At 46.0% G+C, this 20830-nt stretch overlaps 9 non-coding genes across 9 annotated transcripts; all 9 read right to left on the bottom strand.

Annotated features, from left to right (window-relative positions):
- Nucleotides 1–1643: 1643 nt before the first annotated feature.
- On the bottom strand, nucleotides 1644–1834 carry LOC130316870 (U2 spliceosomal RNA). The gene has a single exon (XR_008864079.1). It is a non-coding gene; the product is annotated as a U2 spliceosomal RNA (small nuclear RNA).
- A 2089-nt stretch (nucleotides 1835–3923) lies between these two features.
- LOC130316869 (U2 spliceosomal RNA) lies at nucleotides 3924–4114 on the bottom strand. The gene has a single exon (XR_008864078.1). It is a non-coding gene; the product is annotated as a U2 spliceosomal RNA (small nuclear RNA).
- A 2083-nt stretch (nucleotides 4115–6197) lies between these two features.
- LOC130316868 (U2 spliceosomal RNA) lies at nucleotides 6198–6388 on the bottom strand. The gene has a single exon (XR_008864077.1). It is a non-coding gene; the product is annotated as a U2 spliceosomal RNA (small nuclear RNA).
- A 2102-nt stretch (nucleotides 6389–8490) lies between these two features.
- Nucleotides 8491–8681, bottom strand: LOC130316866 (U2 spliceosomal RNA). The gene has a single exon (XR_008864076.1). It is a non-coding gene; the product is annotated as a U2 spliceosomal RNA (small nuclear RNA).
- A 2089-nt stretch (nucleotides 8682–10770) lies between these two features.
- LOC130316865 (U2 spliceosomal RNA) lies at nucleotides 10771–10961 on the bottom strand. Its single transcript, XR_008864075.1, has one exon. It is a non-coding gene; the product is annotated as a U2 spliceosomal RNA (small nuclear RNA).
- A 2087-nt stretch (nucleotides 10962–13048) lies between these two features.
- On the bottom strand, nucleotides 13049–13239 carry LOC130316996 (U2 spliceosomal RNA). The gene has a single exon (XR_008864194.1). It is a non-coding gene; the product is annotated as a U2 spliceosomal RNA (small nuclear RNA).
- A 2095-nt stretch (nucleotides 13240–15334) lies between these two features.
- On the bottom strand, nucleotides 15335–15525 carry LOC130316864 (U2 spliceosomal RNA). Its single transcript, XR_008864074.1, has one exon. It is a non-coding gene; the product is annotated as a U2 spliceosomal RNA (small nuclear RNA).
- A 2103-nt stretch (nucleotides 15526–17628) lies between these two features.
- On the bottom strand, nucleotides 17629–17819 carry LOC130316863 (U2 spliceosomal RNA). Its single transcript, XR_008864073.1, has one exon. It is a non-coding gene; the product is annotated as a U2 spliceosomal RNA (small nuclear RNA).
- A 2091-nt stretch (nucleotides 17820–19910) lies between these two features.
- Nucleotides 19911–20101, bottom strand: LOC130316862 (U2 spliceosomal RNA). The gene has a single exon (XR_008864072.1). It is a non-coding gene; the product is annotated as a U2 spliceosomal RNA (small nuclear RNA).
- Between the last annotated feature and the right edge of the window lie 729 nt (nucleotides 20102–20830).

The following is a 20830-nucleotide window of genomic DNA, read 5'->3' as shown; positions in this document are numbered from 1 at the left end:
TATTTGACAACCTATGGCGGTGATGGTTCTGCTCAGGCAGAGCAGTGCTGATGCTCCTCATAAAGCTGTCGCTGCTGTGAAGGTTCTAGGTGACATCACAATCCCTATGGTTACATACACGACAAAGCTGGGTTGTTGTTGTTTACACTCTGCAAGGCCTGTGGAAGTGAGTGACATCATAGCACTGTAGTTCTGAGGGTTCTAGATGGATGCAACAATCTCCTGTTGCTTCTATGAAGGCCATAATAGACGACATCACCAAACAGCTCCATAGTCACATACACAGCAAAGGAGAGATGTTGTTTACACCTAGTGATGTCAGTGGTATTGAGTGACATCACAGCACAGTGCTAAGGCTCCTGGGCCTGGACACAGCAGCGGCTGCAATATCTCAACGGAGAATACGTTTATATATATGTGTGTGTGTGTGCGCGTATATATATATATATATATATATATATATATATATATTTCTCCGCCGAAATCACTTTTAAACCCATTTCCACCTTTTTTTCCCTTCTCTTCCTCTTACTTTTTTTTCACGTTTTTTTACGTTTTTCTCCTTTTCGCCTCTTTTCTGGGCGTATTATTCTTCTTTTTCTTCTTTTTTTTCGTCTAATGCATACCCCATCAGTGCAGCAATGCTTATTCAATACCGCCAGCAGATGGAGACACTGGGGGATAATTTTCTAAGGATTTATACTGATTTTTCCTGTCTGAATTTGTCGCACAGAAAGTTGCAGGCCAAATATGTGTGACATTTCTGCGACTTTAGCTTCTAGAGCATTTTTACAACATTATACATAGGTGCTGAATACATAAAAAGCGACTGTTCAGCGACAGACAAGTCGCATCGGCTGAAAGTAGGCCAGAATGTCAGTCCATGTTGGAGCAGGTTTAGATACAGTCTAAAGCATAGATCTCAAAGTCTGTGCACAGAATTTAGCAAGGGCCTCGCACCTTCTGATGCATCAGGTAGGTGCACTATAGCATAGCCTAACCCTCTGTACTTTGGTCTATATTGATGCGGGACATAGACAGCCAGCTGATGACCAATCCATTAGTGCAATGGATGGCTGGAAGCATTTGTCTTTGCCTTTGCAATACCACAGAAGCAATGCATGGTCAATGTACAGCAATGACACACCTGTGTGAACAGCCAGGAGACCCCCCCATGTTATGTTACATAGTTACATAGTTAGTACGGTCGAAAAAAGACATATGTCCATCAAGTTCAACCAGGGAATTAAGGGGTAGGGGTGTGGCGCGATATTGGGGAAGGGATGAGATTTTATATTTCTTCATAAGCATTAATCTTATTTTGTCAATTAGGAACATTCAGCACCCACCCGCTATCAAGGCAGCTGCCTATCATGTCATGCCCTACCTGCACAGGTGTGCTGGCTACTCAAATGATCCAATTAAGGAGGCCATTTAGTCAGCAGCAGCAGAAGTCCTGTGCCTGGACGCTCCAACAGCGGCCAGACACAAGCAGAAGCAGCAGAAGCAGCAGCAGCACCACCTTTTGTTTTTTGGCTGCAGCAGCAGCAGCAGCAGCAGCAAGGCCCACAGGGCTGGCTAGCTGGCTAGCCAGCAAGCAGGTAGCAATGAAAGTAGGAATCTTTCTTTTTAACCCTGTAAGGGGGTGGTGCACTGTACCCGAAGATACTGCCATATCGGGTCAATGCATAGGGCGACGGAAGCAAGCTTCGAAATCGGCCCCCGTTCTCAAAAATCCATTTAATATATGGTCCCCAGATAGGGGACGTATCAGATATTAAACTGATAAGAACAGATACTACACTTGATCTTAGCCAAAAGGCCGAGAAGCGATAACCGTGAAAGGGGCGGGCCCAACAAGGTCCCCTTCATGGGCACTATCACTGCTTGCTGTCAGGGAGGCTGCCAGACAATTTTCCATGCACACTCTGGGCTGGGGGGCAGTCAACCACCAGTACACACAGCAGAACCTAAACCCATACCATTATTGCTAAGCAGCAAGACAGGGGCCCATTGCACTCCCACGGGGCCTTTTTAAATGCAATCCATAACCCGGATTTGCCAGGAACCCTTCTTACTCCTCCTACTTGCATGTGACACTGGGCTTAGGATCTGCATAGGAAACACACACACAAGCACACACCTACCTTTGTTGCCTGCAGATGCCTCCTTGGCTGTCCCCAAACGGTATCAAACCAACACCCACGGGAAGCTGTAAGCATAGAGGACATGCCTGCACCCCATTGGACTTACCTGTGTGGGTTAAATCCGGGTTATTTGACAACCTATGGCGGTGATGGTTCTGCTCAGGCAGAGCAGTGCTGATGCTCCTCATAAAGCTGTCGCTGCTGTGAAGGTTCTAGGTGACATCACAATCCCTATGGTTACATACACGACAAAGCTGGGTTGTTGTTGTTTACACTCTGCAAGGCCTGTGGAAGTGAGTGACATCATAGCACTGTAGTTCTGAGGGTTCTAGATGGATGCAACAATCTCCTGTTGCTTCTATGAAGGCCATAATAGACGACATCACCAAACAGCTCCATAGTCACATACACAGCAAAGGAGAGATGTTGTTTACACCTAGTGATGTCAGTGGTATTGAGTGACATCACAGCACAGTGCTAAGGCTCCTGGGCCTGGACACAGCAGCGGCTGCAATATCTCAACGGAGAATACGTTTATATATATGTGTGTGTGTGCGCGTATATATATATATATATATATATATATATATATATATATATATATTTCTCCGCCGAAATCACTTTTAAACCCATTTCCACCTTTTTTTCCCTTCTCTTCCTCTTACTTTTTTTTCACGTTTTTTTACGTTTTTCTCCTTTTCGCCTCTTTTCTGGGCGTATTATTCTTCTTTTTCTTCTTTTTTTTCGTCTAATGCATACCCCATCAGTGCAGCAATGCTTATTCAATACCGCCAGCAGATGGAGACACTGGGGGATAATTTTCTAAGGATTTATACTGATTTTTCCTGTCTGAATTTGTCGCACAGAAAGTTGCAGGCCAAATATGTGTGACATTTCTGCGACTTTAGCTTCTAGAGCATTTTTACAACATTATACATAGGTGCTGAATACATAAAAAGCGACTGTTCAGCGACAGACAAGTCGCATCGGCTGAAAGTAGGCCAGAATGTCAGTCCATGTTGGAGCAGGTTTAGATACAGTCTAAAGCATAGATCTCAAAGTCTGTGCACAGAATTTAGCAAGGGCCTCGCACCTTCTGATGCATCAGGTAGGTGCACTATAGCATAGCCTAACCCTCTGTACTTTGGTCTATATTGATGCGGGACATAGACAGCCAGCTGATGACCAATCCATTAGTGCAATGGATGGCTGGAAGCATTTGTCTTTGCCTTTGCAATACCACAGAAGCAATGCATGGTCAATGTACAGCAATGACACACCTGTGTGAACAGCCAGGAGACCCCCCCATGTTATGTTACATAGTTACATAGTTAGTACGGTCGAAAAAAGACATATGTCCATCAAGTTCAACCAGGGAATTAAGGGGTAGGGGTGTGGCGCGATATTGGGGAAGGGATGAGATTTTATATTTCTTCATAAGCATTAATCTTATTTTGTCAATTAGGAACATTCAGCACCCACCCGCTATCAAGGCAGCTGCCTATCATGTCATGCCCTACCTGCACAGGTGTGCTGGCTACTCAAATGATCCAATTAAGGAGGCCATTTAGTCAGCAGCAGCAGAAGTCCTGTGCCTGGACGCTCCAACAGCGGCCAGACACAAGCAGAAGCAGCAGAAGCAGCAGCAGCACCACCTTTTGTTTTTTGGCTGCAGCAGCAGCAGCAGCAGCAGCAAGGCCCACAGGGCTGGCTAGCTGGCTAGCCAGCAAGCAGGTAGCAATGAAAGTAGGAATCTTTCTTTTTAACCCTGTAAGGGGGTGGTGCACTGTACCCGAAGATACTGCCATATCGGGTCAATGCATAGGGCGACGGAAGCAAGCTTCGAAATCGGCCCCCGTTCTCAAAAATCCATTTAATATATGGTCCCCAGATAGGGGACGTATCAGATATTAAACTGATAAGAACAGATACTACACTTGATCTTAGCCAAAAGGCCGAGAAGCGATAACCGTGAAAGGGGCGGGCCCAACAAGGTCCCCTTCATGGGCACTATCACTGCTTGCTGTCAGGGAGGCTGCCAGACAATTTTCCATGCACACTCTGGGCTGGGGGGCAGTCAACCACCAGTACACACAGCAGAACCTAAACCCATACCATTATTGCTAAGCAGCAAGACAGGGGCCCATTGCACTCCCACGGGGCCTTTTTAAATGCAATCCATAACCCGGATTTGCCAGGAACCCTTCTTACTCCTCCTACTTGCATGTGACACTGGGCTTAGGATCTGCATAGGAAACACACACACAAGCACACACCTACCTTTGTTGCCTGCAGATGCCTCCTTGGCTGTCCCCAAACGGTATCAAACCAACACCCACGGGAAGCTGTAAGCATAGAGGACATGCCTGCACCCCATTGGACTTACCTGTGTGGGTTAAATCCGGGTTATTTGACAACCTATGGCGGTGATGGTTCTGCTCAGGCAGAGCAGTGCTGATGCTCCTCATAAAGCTGTCGCTGCTGTGAAGGTTCTAGGTGACATCACAATCCCTATGGTTACATACACGACAAAGCTGGGTTGTTGTTGTTTACACTCTGCAAGGCCTGTGGAAGTGAGTGACATCATAGCACTGTAGTTCTGAGGGTTCTAGATGGATGCAACAATCTCCTGTTGCTTCTATGAAGGCCATAATAGACGACATCACCAAACAGCTCCATAGTCACATACACAGCAAAGGAGAGATGTTGTTTACACCTAGTGATGTCAGTGGTATTGAGTGACATCACAGCACAGTGCTAAGGCTCCTGGGCCTGGACACAGCAGCGGCTGCAATATCTCAACGGAGAATACGTTTATATATATGTGTGTGTGTGCGCGTATATATATATATATATATATATATATATATATATATATTTCTCCGCCGAAATCACTTTTAAACCCATTTCCACCTTTTTTTCCCTTCTCTTCCTCTTACTTTTTTTTCACGTTTTTTTACGTTTTTCTCCTTTTCGCCTCTTTTCTGGGCGTATTATTCTTCTTTTTCTTCTTTTTTTTCGTCTAATGCATACCCCATCAGTGCAGCAATGCTTATTCAATACCGCCAGCAGATGGAGACACTGGGGGATAATTTTCTAAGGATTTATACTGATTTTTCCTGTCTGAATTTGTCGCACAGAAAGTTGCAGGCCAAATATGTGTGACATTTCTGCGACTTTAGCTTCTAGAGCATTTTTACAACATTATACATAGGTGCTGAATACATAAAAAGCGACTGTTCAGCGACAGACAAGTCGCATCGGCTGAAAGTAGGCCAGAATGTCAGTCCATGTTGGAGCAGGTTTAGATACAGTCTAAAGCATAGATCTCAAAGTCTGTGCACAGAATTTAGCAAGGGCCTCGCACCTTCTGATGCATCAGGTAGGTGCACTATAGCATAGCCTAACCCTCTGTACTTTGGTCTATATTGATGCGGGACATAGACAGCCAGCTGATGACCAATCCATTAGTGCAATGGATGGCTGGAAGCATTTGTCTTTGCCTTTGCAATACCACAGAAGCAATGCATGGTCAATGTACAGCAATGACACACCTGTGTGAACAGCCAGGAGACCCCCCCATGTTATGTTACATAGTTACATAGTTAGTACGGTCGAAAAAAGACATATGTCCATCAAGTTCAACCAGGGAATTAAGGGGTAGGGGTGTGGCGCGATATTGGGGAAGGGATGAGATTTTATATTTCTTCATAAGCATTAATCTTATTTTGTCAATTAGGAACATTCAGCACCCACCCGCTATCAAGGCAGCTGCCTATCATGTCATGCCCTACCTGCACAGGTGTGCTGGCTACTCAAATGATCCAATTAAGGAGGCCATTTAGTCAGCAGCAGCAGAAGTCCTGTGCCTGGACGCTCCAACAGCGGCCAGACACAAGCAGAAGCAGCAGAAGCAGCAGCAGCACCACCTTTTGTTTTTTGGCTGCAGCAGCAGCAGCAGCAGCAGCAAGGCCCACAGGGCTGGCTAGCTGGCTAGCCAGCAAGCAGGTAGCAATGAAAGTAGGAATCTTTCTTTTTAACCCTGTAAGGGGGTGGTGCACTGTACCCGAAGATACTGCCATATCGGGTCAATGCATAGGGCGACGGAAGCAAGCTTCGAAATCGGCCCCCGTTCTCAAAAATCCATTTAATATATGGTCCCCAGATAGGGGACGTATCAGATATTAAACTGATAAGAACAGATACTACACTTGATCTTAGCCAAAAGGCCGAGAAGCGATAACCGTGAAAGGGGCGGGCCCAACAAGGTCCCCTTCATGGGCACTATCACTGCTTGCTGTCAGGGAGGCTGCCAGACAATTTTCCATGCACACTCTGGGCTGGGGGGCAGTCAACCACCAGTACACACAGCAGAACCTAAACCCATACCATTATTGCTAAGCAGCAAGACAGGGGCCCATTGCACTCCCACGGGGCCTTTTTAAATGCAATCCATAACCCGGATTTGCCAGGAACCCTTCTTACTCCTCCTACTTGCATGTGACACTGGGCTTAGGATCTGCATAGGAAACACACACACAAGCACACACCTACCTTTGTTGCCTGCAGATGCCTCCTTGGCTGTCCCCAAACGGTATCAAACCAACACCCACGGGAAGCTGTAAGCATAGAGGACATGCCTGCACCCCATTGGACTTACCTGTGTGGGTTAAATCCGGGTTATTTGACAACCTATGGCGGTGATGGTTCTGCTCAGGCAGAGCAGTGCTGATGCTCCTCATAAAGCTGTCGCTGCTGTGAAGGTTCTAGGTGACATCACAATCCCTATGGTTACATACACGACAAAGCTGGGTTGTTGTTGTTTACACTCTGCAAGGCCTGTGGAAGTGAGTGACATCATAGCACTGTAGTTCTGAGGGTTCTAGATGGATGCAACAATCTCCTGTTGCTTCTATGAAGGCCATAATAGACGACATCACCAAACAGCTCCATAGTCACATACACAGCAAAGGAGAGATGTTGTTTACACCTAGTGATGTCAGTGGTATTGAGTGACATCACAGCACAGTGCTAAGGCTCCTGGGCCTGGACACAGCAGCGGCTGCAATATCTCAACGGAGAATACGTTTATATATATGTGTGTGTGTGCGCGTATATATATATATATATATATATATATATATATATATATATATATATATATATATATATTCTCCGCCGAAATCACTTTTAAACCCATTTCCACCTTTTTTTCCCTTCTCTTCCTCTTACTTTTTTTTCACGTTTTTTTACGTTTTTCTCCTTTTCGCCTCTTTTCTGGGCGTATTATTCTTCTTTTTCTTCTTTTTTTTCGTCTAATGCATACCCCATCAGTGCAGCAATGCTTATTCAATACCGCCAGCAGATGGAGACACTGGGGGATAATTTTCTAAGGATTTATACTGATTTTTCCTGTCTGAATTTGTCGCACAGAAAGTTGCAGGCCAAATATGTGTGACATTTCTGCGACTTTAGCTTCTAGAGCATTTTTACAACATTATACATAGGTGCTGAATACATAAAAAGCGACTGTTCAGCGACAGACAAGTCGCATCGGCTGAAAGTAGGCCAGAATGTCAGTCCATGTTGGAGCAGGTTTAGATACAGTCTAAAGCATAGATCTCAAAGTCTGTGCACAGAATTTAGCAAGGGCCTCGCACCTTCTGATGCATCAGGTAGGTGCACTATAGCATAGCCTAACCCTCTGTACTTTGGTCTATATTGATGCGGGACATAGACAGCCAGCTGATGACCAATCCATTAGTGCAATGGATGGCTGGAAGCATTTGTCTTTGCCTTTGCAATACCACAGAAGCAATGCATGGTCAATGTACAGCAATGACACACCTGTGTGAACAGCCAGGAGACCCCCCCATGTTATGTTACATAGTTACATAGTTAGTACGGTCGAAAAAAGACATATGTCCATCAAGTTCAACCAGGGAATTAAGGGGTAGGGGTGTGGCGCGATATTGGGGAAGGGATGAGATTTTATATTTCTTCATAAGCATTAATCTTATTTTGTCAATTAGGAACATTCAGCACCCACCCGCTATCAAGGCAGCTGCCTATCATGTCATGCCCTACCTGCACAGGTGTGCTGGCTACTCAAATGATCCAATTAAGGAGGCCATTTAGTCAGCAGCAGCAGAAGTCCTGTGCCTGGACGCTCCAACAGCGGCCAGACACAAGCAGAAGCAGCAGAAGCAGCAGCAGCACCACCTTTTGTTTTTTGGCTGCAGCAGCAGCAGCAGCAGCAGCAAGGCCCACAGGGCTGGCTAGCTGGCTAGCCAGCAAGCAGGTAGCAATGAAAGTAGGAATCTTTCTTTTTAACCCTGTAAGGGGGTGGTGCACTGTACCCGAAGATACTGCCATATCGGGTCAATGCATAGGGCGACGGAAGCAAGCTTCGAAATCGGCCCCCGTTCTCAAAAATCCATTTAATATATGGTCCCCAGATAGGGGACGTATCAGATATTAAACTGATAAGAACAGATACTACACTTGATCTTAGCCAAAAGGCCGAGAAGCGATAACCGTGAAAGGGGCGGGCCCAACAAGGTCCCCTTCATGGGCACTATCACTGCTTGCTGTCAGGGAGGCTGCCAGACAATTTTCCATGCACACTCTGGGCTGGGGGGCAGTCAACCACCAGTACACACAGCAGAACCTAAACCCATACCATTATTGCTAAGCAGCAAGACAGGGGCCCATTGCACTCCCACGGGGCCTTTTTAAATGCAATCCATAACCCGGATTTGCCAGGAACCCTTCTTACTCCTCCTACTTGCATGTGACACTGGGCTTAGGATCTGCATAGGAAACACACACACAAGCACACACCTACCTTTGTTGCCTGCAGATGCCTCCTTGGCTGTCCCCAAACGGTATCAAACCAACACCCACGGGAAGCTGTAAGCATAGAGGACATGCCTGCACCCCATTGGACTTACCTGTGTGGGTTAAATCCGGGTTATTTGACAACCTATGGCGGTGATGGTTCTGCTCAGGCAGAGCAGTGCTGATGCTCCTCATAAAGCTGTCGCTGCTGTGAAGGTTCTAGGTGACATCACAATCCCTATGGTTACATACACGACAAAGCTGGGTTGTTGTTGTTTACACTCTGCAAGGCCTGTGGAAGTGAGTGACATCATAGCACTGTAGTTCTGAGGGTTCTAGATGGATGCAACAATCTCCTGTTGCTTCTATGAAGGCCATAATAGACGACATCACCAAACAGCTCCATAGTCACATACACAGCAAAGGAGAGATGTTGTTTACACCTAGTGATGTCAGTGGTATTGAGTGACATCACAGCACAGTGCTAAGGCTCCTGGGCCTGGACACAGCAGCGGCTGCAATATCTCAACGGAGAATACGTTTATATATATGTGTGTGTGTGCGCGTATATATATATATATATATATATATATATATATATATATATATATTTCTCCGCCGAAATCACTTTTAAACCCATTTCCACCTTTTTTTCCCTTCTCTTCCTCTTACTTTTTTTTCACGTTTTTTTACGTTTTTCTCCTTTTCGCCTCTTTTCTGGGCGTATTATTCTTCTTTTTCTTCTTTTTTTTCGTCTAATGCATACCCCATCAGTGCAGCAATGCTTATTCAATACCGCCAGCAGATGGAGACACTGGGGGATAATTTTCTAAGGATTTATACTGATTTTTCCTGTCTGAATTTGTCGCACAGAAAGTTGCAGGCCAAATATGTGTGACATTTCTGCGACTTTAGCTTCTAGAGCATTTTTACAACATTATACATAGGTGCTGAATACATAAAAAGCGACTGTTCAGCGACAGACAAGTCGCATCGGCTGAAAGTAGGCCAGAATGTCAGTCCATGTTGGAGCAGGTTTAGATACAGTCTAAAGCATAGATCTCAAAGTCTGTGCACAGAATTTAGCAAGGGCCTCGCACCTTCTGATGCATCAGGTAGGTGCACTATAGCATAGCCTAACCCTCTGTACTTTGGTCTATATTGATGCGGGACATAGACAGCCAGCTGATGACCAATCCATTAGTGCAATGGATGGCTGGAAGCATTTGTCTTTGCCTTTGCAATACCACAGAAGCAATGCATGGTCAATGTACAGCAATGACACACCTGTGTGAACAGCCAGGAGACCCCCCCATGTTATGTTACATAGTTACATAGTTAGTACGGTCGAAAAAAGACATATGTCCATCAAGTTCAACCAGGGAATTAAGGGGTAGGGGTGTGGCGCGATATTGGGGAAGGGATGAGATTTTATATTTCTTCATAAGCATTAATCTTATTTTGTCAATTAGGAACATTCAGCACCCACCCGCTATCAAGGCAGCTGCCTATCATGTCATGCCCTACCTGCACAGGTGTGCTGGCTACTCAAATGATCCAATTAAGGAGGCCATTTAGTCAGCAGCAGCAGAAGTCCTGTGCCTGGACGCTCCAACAGCGGCCAGACACAAGCAGAAGCAGCAGAAGCAGCAGCAGCACCACCTTTTGTTTTTTGGCTGCAGCAGCAGCAGCAGCAGCAGCAAGGCCCACAGGGCTGGCTAGCTGGCTAGCCAGCAAGCAGGTAGCAATGAAAGTAGGAATCTTTCTTTTTAACCCTGTAAGGGGGTGGTGCACTGTACCCGAAGATACTGCCATATCGGGTCAATGCATAGGGCGACGGAAGCAAGCTTCGAAATCGGCCCCCGTTCTCAAAAATCCATTTAATATATGGTCCCCAGATAGGGGACGTATCAGATATTAAACTGATAAGAACAGATACTACACTTGATCTTAGCCAAAAGGCCGAGAAGCGATAACCGTGAAAGGGGCGGGCCCAACAAGGTCCCCTTCATGGGCACTATCACTGCTTGCTGTCAGGGAGGCTGCCAGACAATTTTCCATGCACACTCTGGGCTGGGGGGCAGTCAACCACCAGTACACACAGCAGAACCTAAACCCATACCATTATTGCTAAGCAGCAAGACAGGGGCCCATTGCACTCCCACGGGGCCTTTTTAAATGCAATCCATAACCCGGATTTGCCAGGAACCCTTCTTACTCCTCCTACTTGCATGTGACACTGGGCTTAGGATCTGCATAGGAAACACACACACAAGCACACACCTACCTTTGTTGCCTGCAGATGCCTCCTTGGCTGTCCCCAAACGGTATCAAACCAACACCCACGGGAAGCTGTAAGCATAGAGGACATGCCTGCACCCCATTGGACTTACCTGTGTGGGTTAAATCCGGGTTATTTGACAACCTATGGCGGTGATGGTTCTGCTCAGGCAGAGCAGTGCTGATGCTCCTCATAAAGCTGTCGCTGCTGTGAAGGTTCTAGGTGACATCACAATCCCTATGGTTACATACACGACAAAGCTGGGTTGTTGTTGTTTACACTCTGCAAGGCCTGTGGAAGTGAGTGACATCATAGCACTGTAGTTCTGAGGGTTCTAGATGGATGCAACAATCTCCTGTTGCTTCTATGAAGGCCATAATAGACGACATCACCAAACAGCTCCATAGTCACATACACAGCAAAGGAGAGATGTTGTTTACACCTAGTGATGTCAGTGGTATTGAGTGACATCACAGCACAGTGCTAAGGCTCCTGGGCCTGGACACAGCAGCGGCTGCAATATCTCAACGGAGAATACGTTTATATATATGTGTGTGTGTGCGCGTATATATATATATATATATATATATATATATATATATATATATTTCTCCGCCGAAATCACTTTTAAACCCATTTCCACCTTTTTTTCCCTTCTCTTCCTCTTACTTTTTTTTCACGTTTTTTTACGTTTTTCTCCTTTTCGCCTCTTTTCTGGGCGTATTATTCTTCTTTTTCTTCTTTTTTTTCGTCTAATGCATACCCCATCAGTGCAGCAATGCTTATTCAATACCGCCAGCAGATGGAGACACTGGGGGATAATTTTCTAAGGATTTATACTGATTTTTCCTGTCTGAATTTGTCGCACAGAAAGTTGCAGGCCAAATATGTGTGACATTTCTGCGACTTTAGCTTCTAGAGCATTTTTACAACATTATACATAGGTGCTGAATACATAAAAAGCGACTGTTCAGCGACAGACAAGTCGCATCGGCTGAAAGTAGGCCAGAATGTCAGTCCATGTTGGAGCAGGTTTAGATACAGTCTAAAGCATAGATCTCAAAGTCTGTGCACAGAATTTAGCAAGGGCCTCGCACCTTCTGATGCATCAGGTAGGTGCACTATAGCATAGCCTAACCCTCTGTACTTTGGTCTATATTGATGCGGGACATAGACAGCCAGCTGATGACCAATCCATTAGTGCAATGGATGGCTGGAAGCATTTGTCTTTGCCTTTGCAATACCACAGAAGCAATGCATGGTCAATGTACAGCAATGACACACCTGTGTGAACAGCCAGGAGACCCCCCCATGTTATGTTACATAGTTACATAGTTAGTACGGTCGAAAAAAGACATATGTCCATCAAGTTCAACCAGGGAATTAAGGGGTAGGGGTGTGGCGCGATATTGGGGAAGGGATGAGATTTTATATTTCTTCATAAGCATTAATCTTATTTTGTCAATTAGGAACATTCAGCACCCACCCGCTATCAAGGCAGCTGCCTATCATGTCATGCCCTACCTGCACAGGTGTGCTGGCTACTCAAATGATCCAATTAAGGAGGCCATTTAGTCAGCAGCAGCAGAAGTCCTGTGCCTGGACGCTCCAACAGCGGCCAGACACAAGCAGAAGCAGCAGAAGCAGCAGCAGCACCACCTTTTGTTTTTTGGCTGCAGCAGCAGCAGCAGCAGCAGCAAGGCCCACAGGGCTGGCTAGCTGGCTAGCCAGCAAGCAGGTAGCAATGAAAGTAGGAATCTTTCTTTTTAACCCTGTAAGGGGGTGGTGCTCTGTACCCGAAGATACTGCCATATCGGGTCAATGCATAGGGCGACGGAAGCAAGCTTCGAAATCGGCCCCCGTTCTCAAAAATCCATTTAATATATGGTCCCCAGATAGGGGACGTATCAGATATTAAACTGATAAGAACAGATACTACACTTGATCTTAGCCAAAAGGCCGAGAAGCGATAACCGTGAAAGGGGCGGGCCCAACAAGGTCCCCTTCATGGGCACTATCACTGCTTGCTGTCAGGGAGGCTGCCAGACAATTTTCCATGCACACTCTGGGCTGGGGGGCAGTCAACCACCAGTACACACAGCAGAACCTAAACCCATACCATTATTGCTAAGCAGCAAGACAGGGGCCCATTGCACTCCCACGGGGCCTTTTTAAATGCAATCCATAACCCGGATTTGCCAGGAACCCTTCTTACTCCTCCTACTTGCATGTGACACTGGGCTTAGGATCTGCATAGGAAACACACACACAAGCACACACCTACCTTTGTTGCCTGCAGATGCCTCCTTGGCTGTCCCCAAACGGTATCAAACCAACACCCACGGGAAGCTGTAAGCATAGAGGACATGCCTGCACCCCATTGGACTTACCTGTGTGGGTTAAATCCGGGTTATTTGACAACCTATGGCGGTGATGGTTCTGCTCAGGCAGAGCAGTGCTGATGCTCCTCATAAAGCTGTCGCTGCTGTGAAGGTTCTAGGTGACATCACAATCCCTATGGTTACATACACGACAAAGCTGGGTTGTTGTTGTTTACACTCTGCAAGGCCTGTGGAAGTGAGTGACATCATAGCACTGTAGTTCTGAGGGTTCTAGATGGATGCAACAATCTCCTGTTGCTTCTATGAAGGCCATAATAGACGACATCACCAAACAGCTCCATAGTCACATACACAGCAAAGGAGAGATGTTGTTTACACCTAGTGATGTCAGTGGTATTGAGTGACATCACAGCACAGTGCTAAGGCTCCTGGGCCTGGACACAGCAGCGGCTGCAATATCTCAACGGAGAATACGTTTATATATATGTGTGTGTGTGCGCGTATATATATATATATATATATATATATATATATATATATATATATATATATTTCTCCGCCGAAATCACTTTTAAACCCATTTCCACCTTTTTTTCCCTTCTCTTCCTCTTACTTTTTTTTCACGTTTTTTTACGTTTTTCTCCTTTTCGCCTCTTTTCTGGGCGTATTATTCTTCTTTTTCTTCTTTTTTTTCGTCTAATGCATACCCCATCAGTGCAGCAATGCTTATTCAATACCGCCAGCAGATGGAGACACTGGGGGATAATTTTCTAAGGATTTATACTGATTTTTCCTGTCTGAATTTGTCGCACAGAAAGTTGCAGGCCAAATATGTGTGACATTTCTGCGACTTTAGCTTCTAGAGCATTTTTACAACATTATACATAGGTGCTGAATACATAAAAAGCGACTGTTCAGCGACAGACAAGTCGCATCGGCTGAAAGTAGGCCAGAATGTCAGTCCATGTTGGAGCAGGTTTAGATACAGTCTAAAGCATAGATCTCAAAGTCTGTGCACAGAATTTAGCAAGGGCCTCGCACCTTCTGATGCATCAGGTAGGTGCACTATAGCATAGCCTAACCCTCTGTACTTTGGTCTATATTGATGCGGGACATAGACAGCCAGCTGATGACCAATCCATTAGTGCAATGGATGGCTGGAAGCATTTGTCTTTGCCTTTGCAATACCACAGAAGCAATGCATGGTCAATGTACAGCAATGACACACCTGTGTGAACAGCCAGGAGACCCCCCCATGTTATGTTACATAGTTACATAGTTAGTACGGTCGAAAAAAGACATATGTCCATCAAGTTCAACCAGGGAATTAAGGGGTAGGGGTGTGGCGCGATATTGGGGAAGGGATGAGATTTTATATTTCTTCATAAGCATTAATCTTATTTTGTCAATTAGGAACATTCAGCACCCACCCGCTATCAAGGCAGCTGCCTATCATGTCATGCCCTACCTGCACAGGTGTGCTGGCTACTCAAATGATCCAATTAAGGAGGCCATTTAGTCAGCAGCAGCAGAAGTCCTGTGCCTGGACGCTCCAACAGCGGCCAGACACAAGCAGAAGCAGCAGAAGCAGCAGCAGCACCACCTTTTGTTTTTTGGCTGCAGCAGCAGCAGCAGCAGCAGCAAGGCCCACAGGGCTGGCTAGCTGGCTAGCCAGCAAGCAGGTAGCAATGAAAGTAGGAATCTTTCTTTTTAACCCTGTAAGGGGGTGGTGCACTGTACCCGAAGATACTGCCATATCGGGTCAATGCATAGGGCGACGGAAGCAAGCTTCGAAATCGGCCCCCGTTCTCAAAAATCCATTTAATATATGGTCCCCAGATAGGGGACGTATCAGATATTAAACTGATAAGAACAGATACTACACTTGATCTTAGCCAAAAGGCCGAGAAGCGATAACCGTGAAAGGGGCGGGCCCAACAAGGTCCCCTTCATGGGCACTATCACTGCTTGCTGTCAGGGAGGCTGCCAGACAATTTTCCATGCACACTCTGGGCTGGGGGGCAGTCAACCACCAGTACACACAGCAGAACCTAAACCCATACCATTATTGCTAAGCAGCAAGACAGGGGCCCATTGCACTCCCACGGGGCCTTTTTAAATGCAATCCATAACCCGGATTTGCCAGGAACCCTTCTTACTCCTCCTACTTGCATGTGACACTGGGCTTAGGATCTGCATAGGAAACACACACACAAGCACACACCTACCTTTGTTGCCTGCAGATGCCTCCTTGGCTGTCCCCAAACGGTATCAAACCAACACCCACGGGAAGCTGTAAGCATAGAGGACATGCCTGCACCCCATTGGACTTACCTGTGTGGGTTAAATCCGGGTTATTTGACAACCTATGGCGGTGATGGTTCTGCTCAGGCAGAGCAGTGCTGATGCTCCTCATAAAGCTGTCGCTGCTGTGAAGGTTCTAGGTGACATCACAATCCCTATGGTTACATACACGACAAAGCTGGGTTGTTGTTGTTTACACTCTGCAAGGCCTGTGGAAGTGAGTGACATCATAGCACTGTAGTTCTGAGGGTTCTAGATGGATGCAACAATCTCCTGTTGCTTCTATGAAGGCCATAATAGACGACATCACCAAACAGCTCCATAGTCACATACACAGCAAAGGAGAGATGTTGTTTACACCTAGTGATGTCAGTGGTATTGAGTGACATCACAGCACAGTGCTAAGGCTCCTGGGCCTGGACACAGCAGCGGCTGCAATATCTCAACGGAGAATACGTTTATATATATGTGTGTGTGTGCGCGTATATATATATATATATATATATATATATATATATATATATATATATATATATATATATTTCTCCGCCGAAATCACTTTTAAACCCATTTCCACCTTTTTTTCCCTTCTCTTCCTCTTACTTTTTTTTCACGTTTTTTTACGTTTTTCTCCTTTTCGCCTCTTTTCTGGGCGTATTATTCTTCTTTTTCTTCTTTTTTTTCGTCTAATGCATACCCCATCAGTGCAGCAATGCTTATTCAATACCGCCAGCAGATGGAGACACTGGGGGATAATTTTCTAAGGATTTATACTGATTTTTCCTGTCTGAATTTGTCGCACAGAAAGTTGCAGGCCAAATATGTGTGACATTTCTGCGACTTTAGCTTCTAGAGCATTTTTACAACATTATACATAGGTGCTGAATACATAAAAAGCGACTGTTCAGCGACAGACAAGTCGCATCGGCTGAAAGTAGGCCAGAATGTCAGTCCATGTTGGAGCAGGTTTAGATACAGTCTAAAGCATAGATCTCAAAGTCTGTGCACAGAATTTAGCAAGGGCCTCGCACCTTCTGATGCATCAGGTAGGTGCACTATAGCATAGCCTAACCCTCTGTACTTTGGTCTATATTGATGCGGGACATAGACAGCCAGCTGATGACCAATCCATTAGTGCAATGGATGGCTGGAAGCATTTGTCTTTGCCTTTGCAATACCACAGAAGCAATGCATGGTCAATGTACAGCAATGACACACCTGTGTGAACAGCCAGGAGACCCCCCCATGTTATGTTACATAGTTACATAGTTAGTACGGTCGAAAAAAGACATATGTCCATCAAGTTCAACCAGGGAATTAAGGGGTAGGGGTGTGGCGCGATATTGGGGAAGGGATGAGATTTTATATTTCTTCATAAGCATTAATCTTATTTTGTCAATTAGGAACATTCAGCACCCACCCGCTATCAAGGCAGCTGCCTATCATGTCATGCCCTACCTGCACAGGTGTGCTGGCTACTCAAATGATCCAATTAAGGAGGCCATTTAGTCAGCAGCAGCAGAAGTCCTGTGCCTGGACGCTCCAACAGCGGCCAGACACAAGCAGAAGCAGCAGAAGCAGCAGCAGCACCACCTTTTGTTTTTTGGCTGCAGCAGCAGCAGCAGCAGCAGCAAGGCCCACAGGGCTGGCTAGCTGGCTAGCCAGCAAGCAGGTAGCAATGAAAGTAGGAATCTTTCTTTTTAACCCTGTAAGGGGGTGGTGCACTGTACCCGAAGATACTGCCATATCGGGTCAATGCATAGGGCGACGGAAGCAAGCTTCGAAATCGGCCCCCGTTCTCAAAAATCCATTTAATATATGGTCCCCAGATAGGGGACGTATCAGATATTAAACTGATAAGAACAGATACTACACTTGATCTTAGCCAAAAGGCCGAGAAGCGATAACCGTGAAAGGGGCGGGCCCAACAAGGTCCCCTTCATGGGCACTATCACTGCTTGCTGTCAGGGAGGCTGCCAGACAATTTTCCATGCACACTCTGGGCTGGGGGGCAGTCAACCACCAGTACACACAGCAGAACCTAAACCCATACCATTATTGCTAAGCAGCAAGACAGGGGCCCATTGCACTCCCACGGGGCCTTTTTAAATGCAATCCATAACCCGGATTTGCCAGGAACCCTTCTTACTCCTCCTACTTGCATGTGACACTGGGCTTAGGATCTGCATAGGAAACACACACACAAGCACACACCTACCTTTGTTGCCTGCAGATGCCTCCTTGGCTGTCCCCAAACGGTATCAAACCAACACCCACGGGAAGCTGTAAGCATAGAGGACATGCCTGCACCCCATTGGACTTACCTGTGTGGGTTAAATCCGGGTTATTTGACAACCTATGGCGGTGATGGTTCTGCTCAGGCAGAGCAGTGCTGATGCTCCTCATAAAGCTGTCGCTGCTGTGAAGGTTCTAGGTGACATCACAATCCCTATGGTTACATACACGACAAAGCTGGGTTGTTGTTGTTTACACTCTGCAAGGCCTGTGGAAGTGAGTGACATCATAGCACTGTAGTTCTGAGGGTTCTAGATGGATGCAACAATCTCCTGTTGCTTCTATGAAGGCCATAATAGACGACATCACCAAACAGCTCCATAGTCACATACACAGCAAAGGAGAGATGTTGTTTACACCTAGTGATGTCAGTGGTATTGAGTGACATCACAGCACAGTGCTAAGGCTCCTGGGCCTGGACACAGCAGCGGTTGCAATATCTCAACGGAGAATACGTTTATATATATGTGTGTGTGTGCGCGTATATATATATATATATATATATATATATATATATATATATATATATTTCTCCGCCGAAATCACTTTTAAACCCATTTCCACCTTTTTTTCCCTTCTCTTCCTCTTACTTTTTTTTCACGTTTTTTTACGTTTTTCTCCTTTTCGCCTCTTTTCTGGGCGTATTATTCTTCTTTTTCTTCTTTTTTTTCGTCTAATGCATACCCCATCAGTGCAGCAATGCTTATTCAATACCGCCAGCAGATGGAGACACTGGGGGATAATTTTCTAAGGATTTATACTGATTTTTCCTGTCTGAATTTGTCGCACAGAAAGTTGCAGGCCAAATATGTGTGACATTTCTGCGACTTTAGCTTCTAGAGCATTTTTACAACATTATACATAGGTGCTGAATACATAAAAAGCGACTGTTCAGCGACAGACAAGTCGCATCGGCTGAAAGTAGGCCAGAATGTCAGTCCATGTTGGAGCAGGTTTAGATACAGTCTAAAGCATAGATCTCAAAGTCTGTGCACAGAATTTAGCAAGGGCCTCGCACCTTCTGATGCATCAGGTAGGTGCACTATAGCATAGCCTAACCCTCTGTACTTTGGTCTATATTGATGCGGGACATAGACAGCCAGCTGATGACCAATCCATTAGTGCAATGGATGGCTGGAAGCATTTGTCTTTGCCTTTGCAATACCACAGAAGCAATGCATGGTCAATGTACAGCAATGACACACCTGTGTGAACAGCCAGGAGACCCCCCCATGTTATGTTACATAGTTACATAGTTAGTACGGTCGAAAAAAGACATATGTCCATCAAGTTCAACCAGGGAATTAAGGGGTAGGGGTGTGGCGCGATATTGGGGAAGGGATGAGATTTTATATTTCTTCATAAGCATTAATCTTATTTTGTCAATTAGGAACATTCAGCACCCACCCGCTATCAAGGCAGCTGCCTATCATGTCATGCCCTACCTGCACAGGTGTGCTGGCTACTCAAATGATCCAATTAAGGAGGCCATTTAGTCAGCAGCAGCAGAAGTCCTGTGCCTGGACGCTCCAACAGCGGCCAGACACAAGCAGAAGCAGCAGAAGCAGCAGCAGCACCACCTTTTGTTTTTTGGCTGCAGCAGCAGCAGCAGCAGCAGCAAGGCCCACAGGGCTGGCTAGCTGGCTAGCCAGCAAGCAGGTAGCAATGAAAGTAGGAATCTTTCTTTTTAACCCTGTAAGGGGGTGGTGCACTGTACCCGAAGATACTGCCATATCGGGTCAATGCATAGGGCGACGGAAGCAAGCTTCGAAATCGGCCCCCGTTCTCAAAAATCCATTTAATATATGGTCCCCAGATAGGGGACGTATCAGATATTAAACTGATAAGAACAGATACTACACTTGATCTTAGCCAAAAGGCCGAGAAGCGATAACCGTGAAAGGGGCGGGCCCAACAAGGTCCCCTTCATGGGCACTATCACTGCTTGCTGTCAGGGAGGCTGCCAGACAATTTTCCATGCACACTCTGGGCTGGGGGGCAGTCAACCACCAGTACACACAGCAGAACCTAAACCCATACCATTATTGCTAAGCAGCAAGACAGGGGCCCATTGCACTCCCACGGGGCCTTTTTAAATGCAATCCATAACCCGGATTTGCCAGGAACCCTTCTTACTCCTCCTACTTGCATGTGACACTGGGCTTAGGATCTGCATAGGAAACACACACACAAGCACACACCTACCTTTGTTGCCTGCAGATGCCTCCTTGGCTGTCCCCAAACGGTATCAAACCAACACCCACGGGAAGCTGTAAGCATAGAGGACATGCCTGCACCCCATTGGACTTACCTGTGTGGGTTAAATCCGGGTTATTTGACAACCTATGGCGGTGATGGTTCTGCTCAGGCAGAGCAGTGCTGATGCTCCTCATAAAGCTGTCGCTGCTGTGAAGGTTCTAGGTGACATCACAATCCCTATGGTTACATACACGACAAAGCTGGGTTGTTGTTGTTTACACTCTGCAAGGCCTGTGGAAGTGAGTGACATCATAGCACTGTAGTTCTGAGGGTTCTAGATGGATGCAACAATCTCCTGTTGCTTCTATGAAGGCCATAATAGACGACATCACCAAACAGCTCCATAGTCACATACACAGCAA

The sequence above is a fragment of the Hyla sarda genome, unplaced genomic scaffold (assembly GCF_029499605.1).
Source record: "Hyla sarda isolate aHylSar1 unplaced genomic scaffold, aHylSar1.hap1 scaffold_197, whole genome shotgun sequence".
NCBI classification, from domain to species: domain Eukaryota; kingdom Metazoa; phylum Chordata; class Amphibia; order Anura; family Hylidae; genus Hyla; species Hyla sarda.
This window is presented reverse-complemented; position numbering and strand designations above follow the sequence as displayed.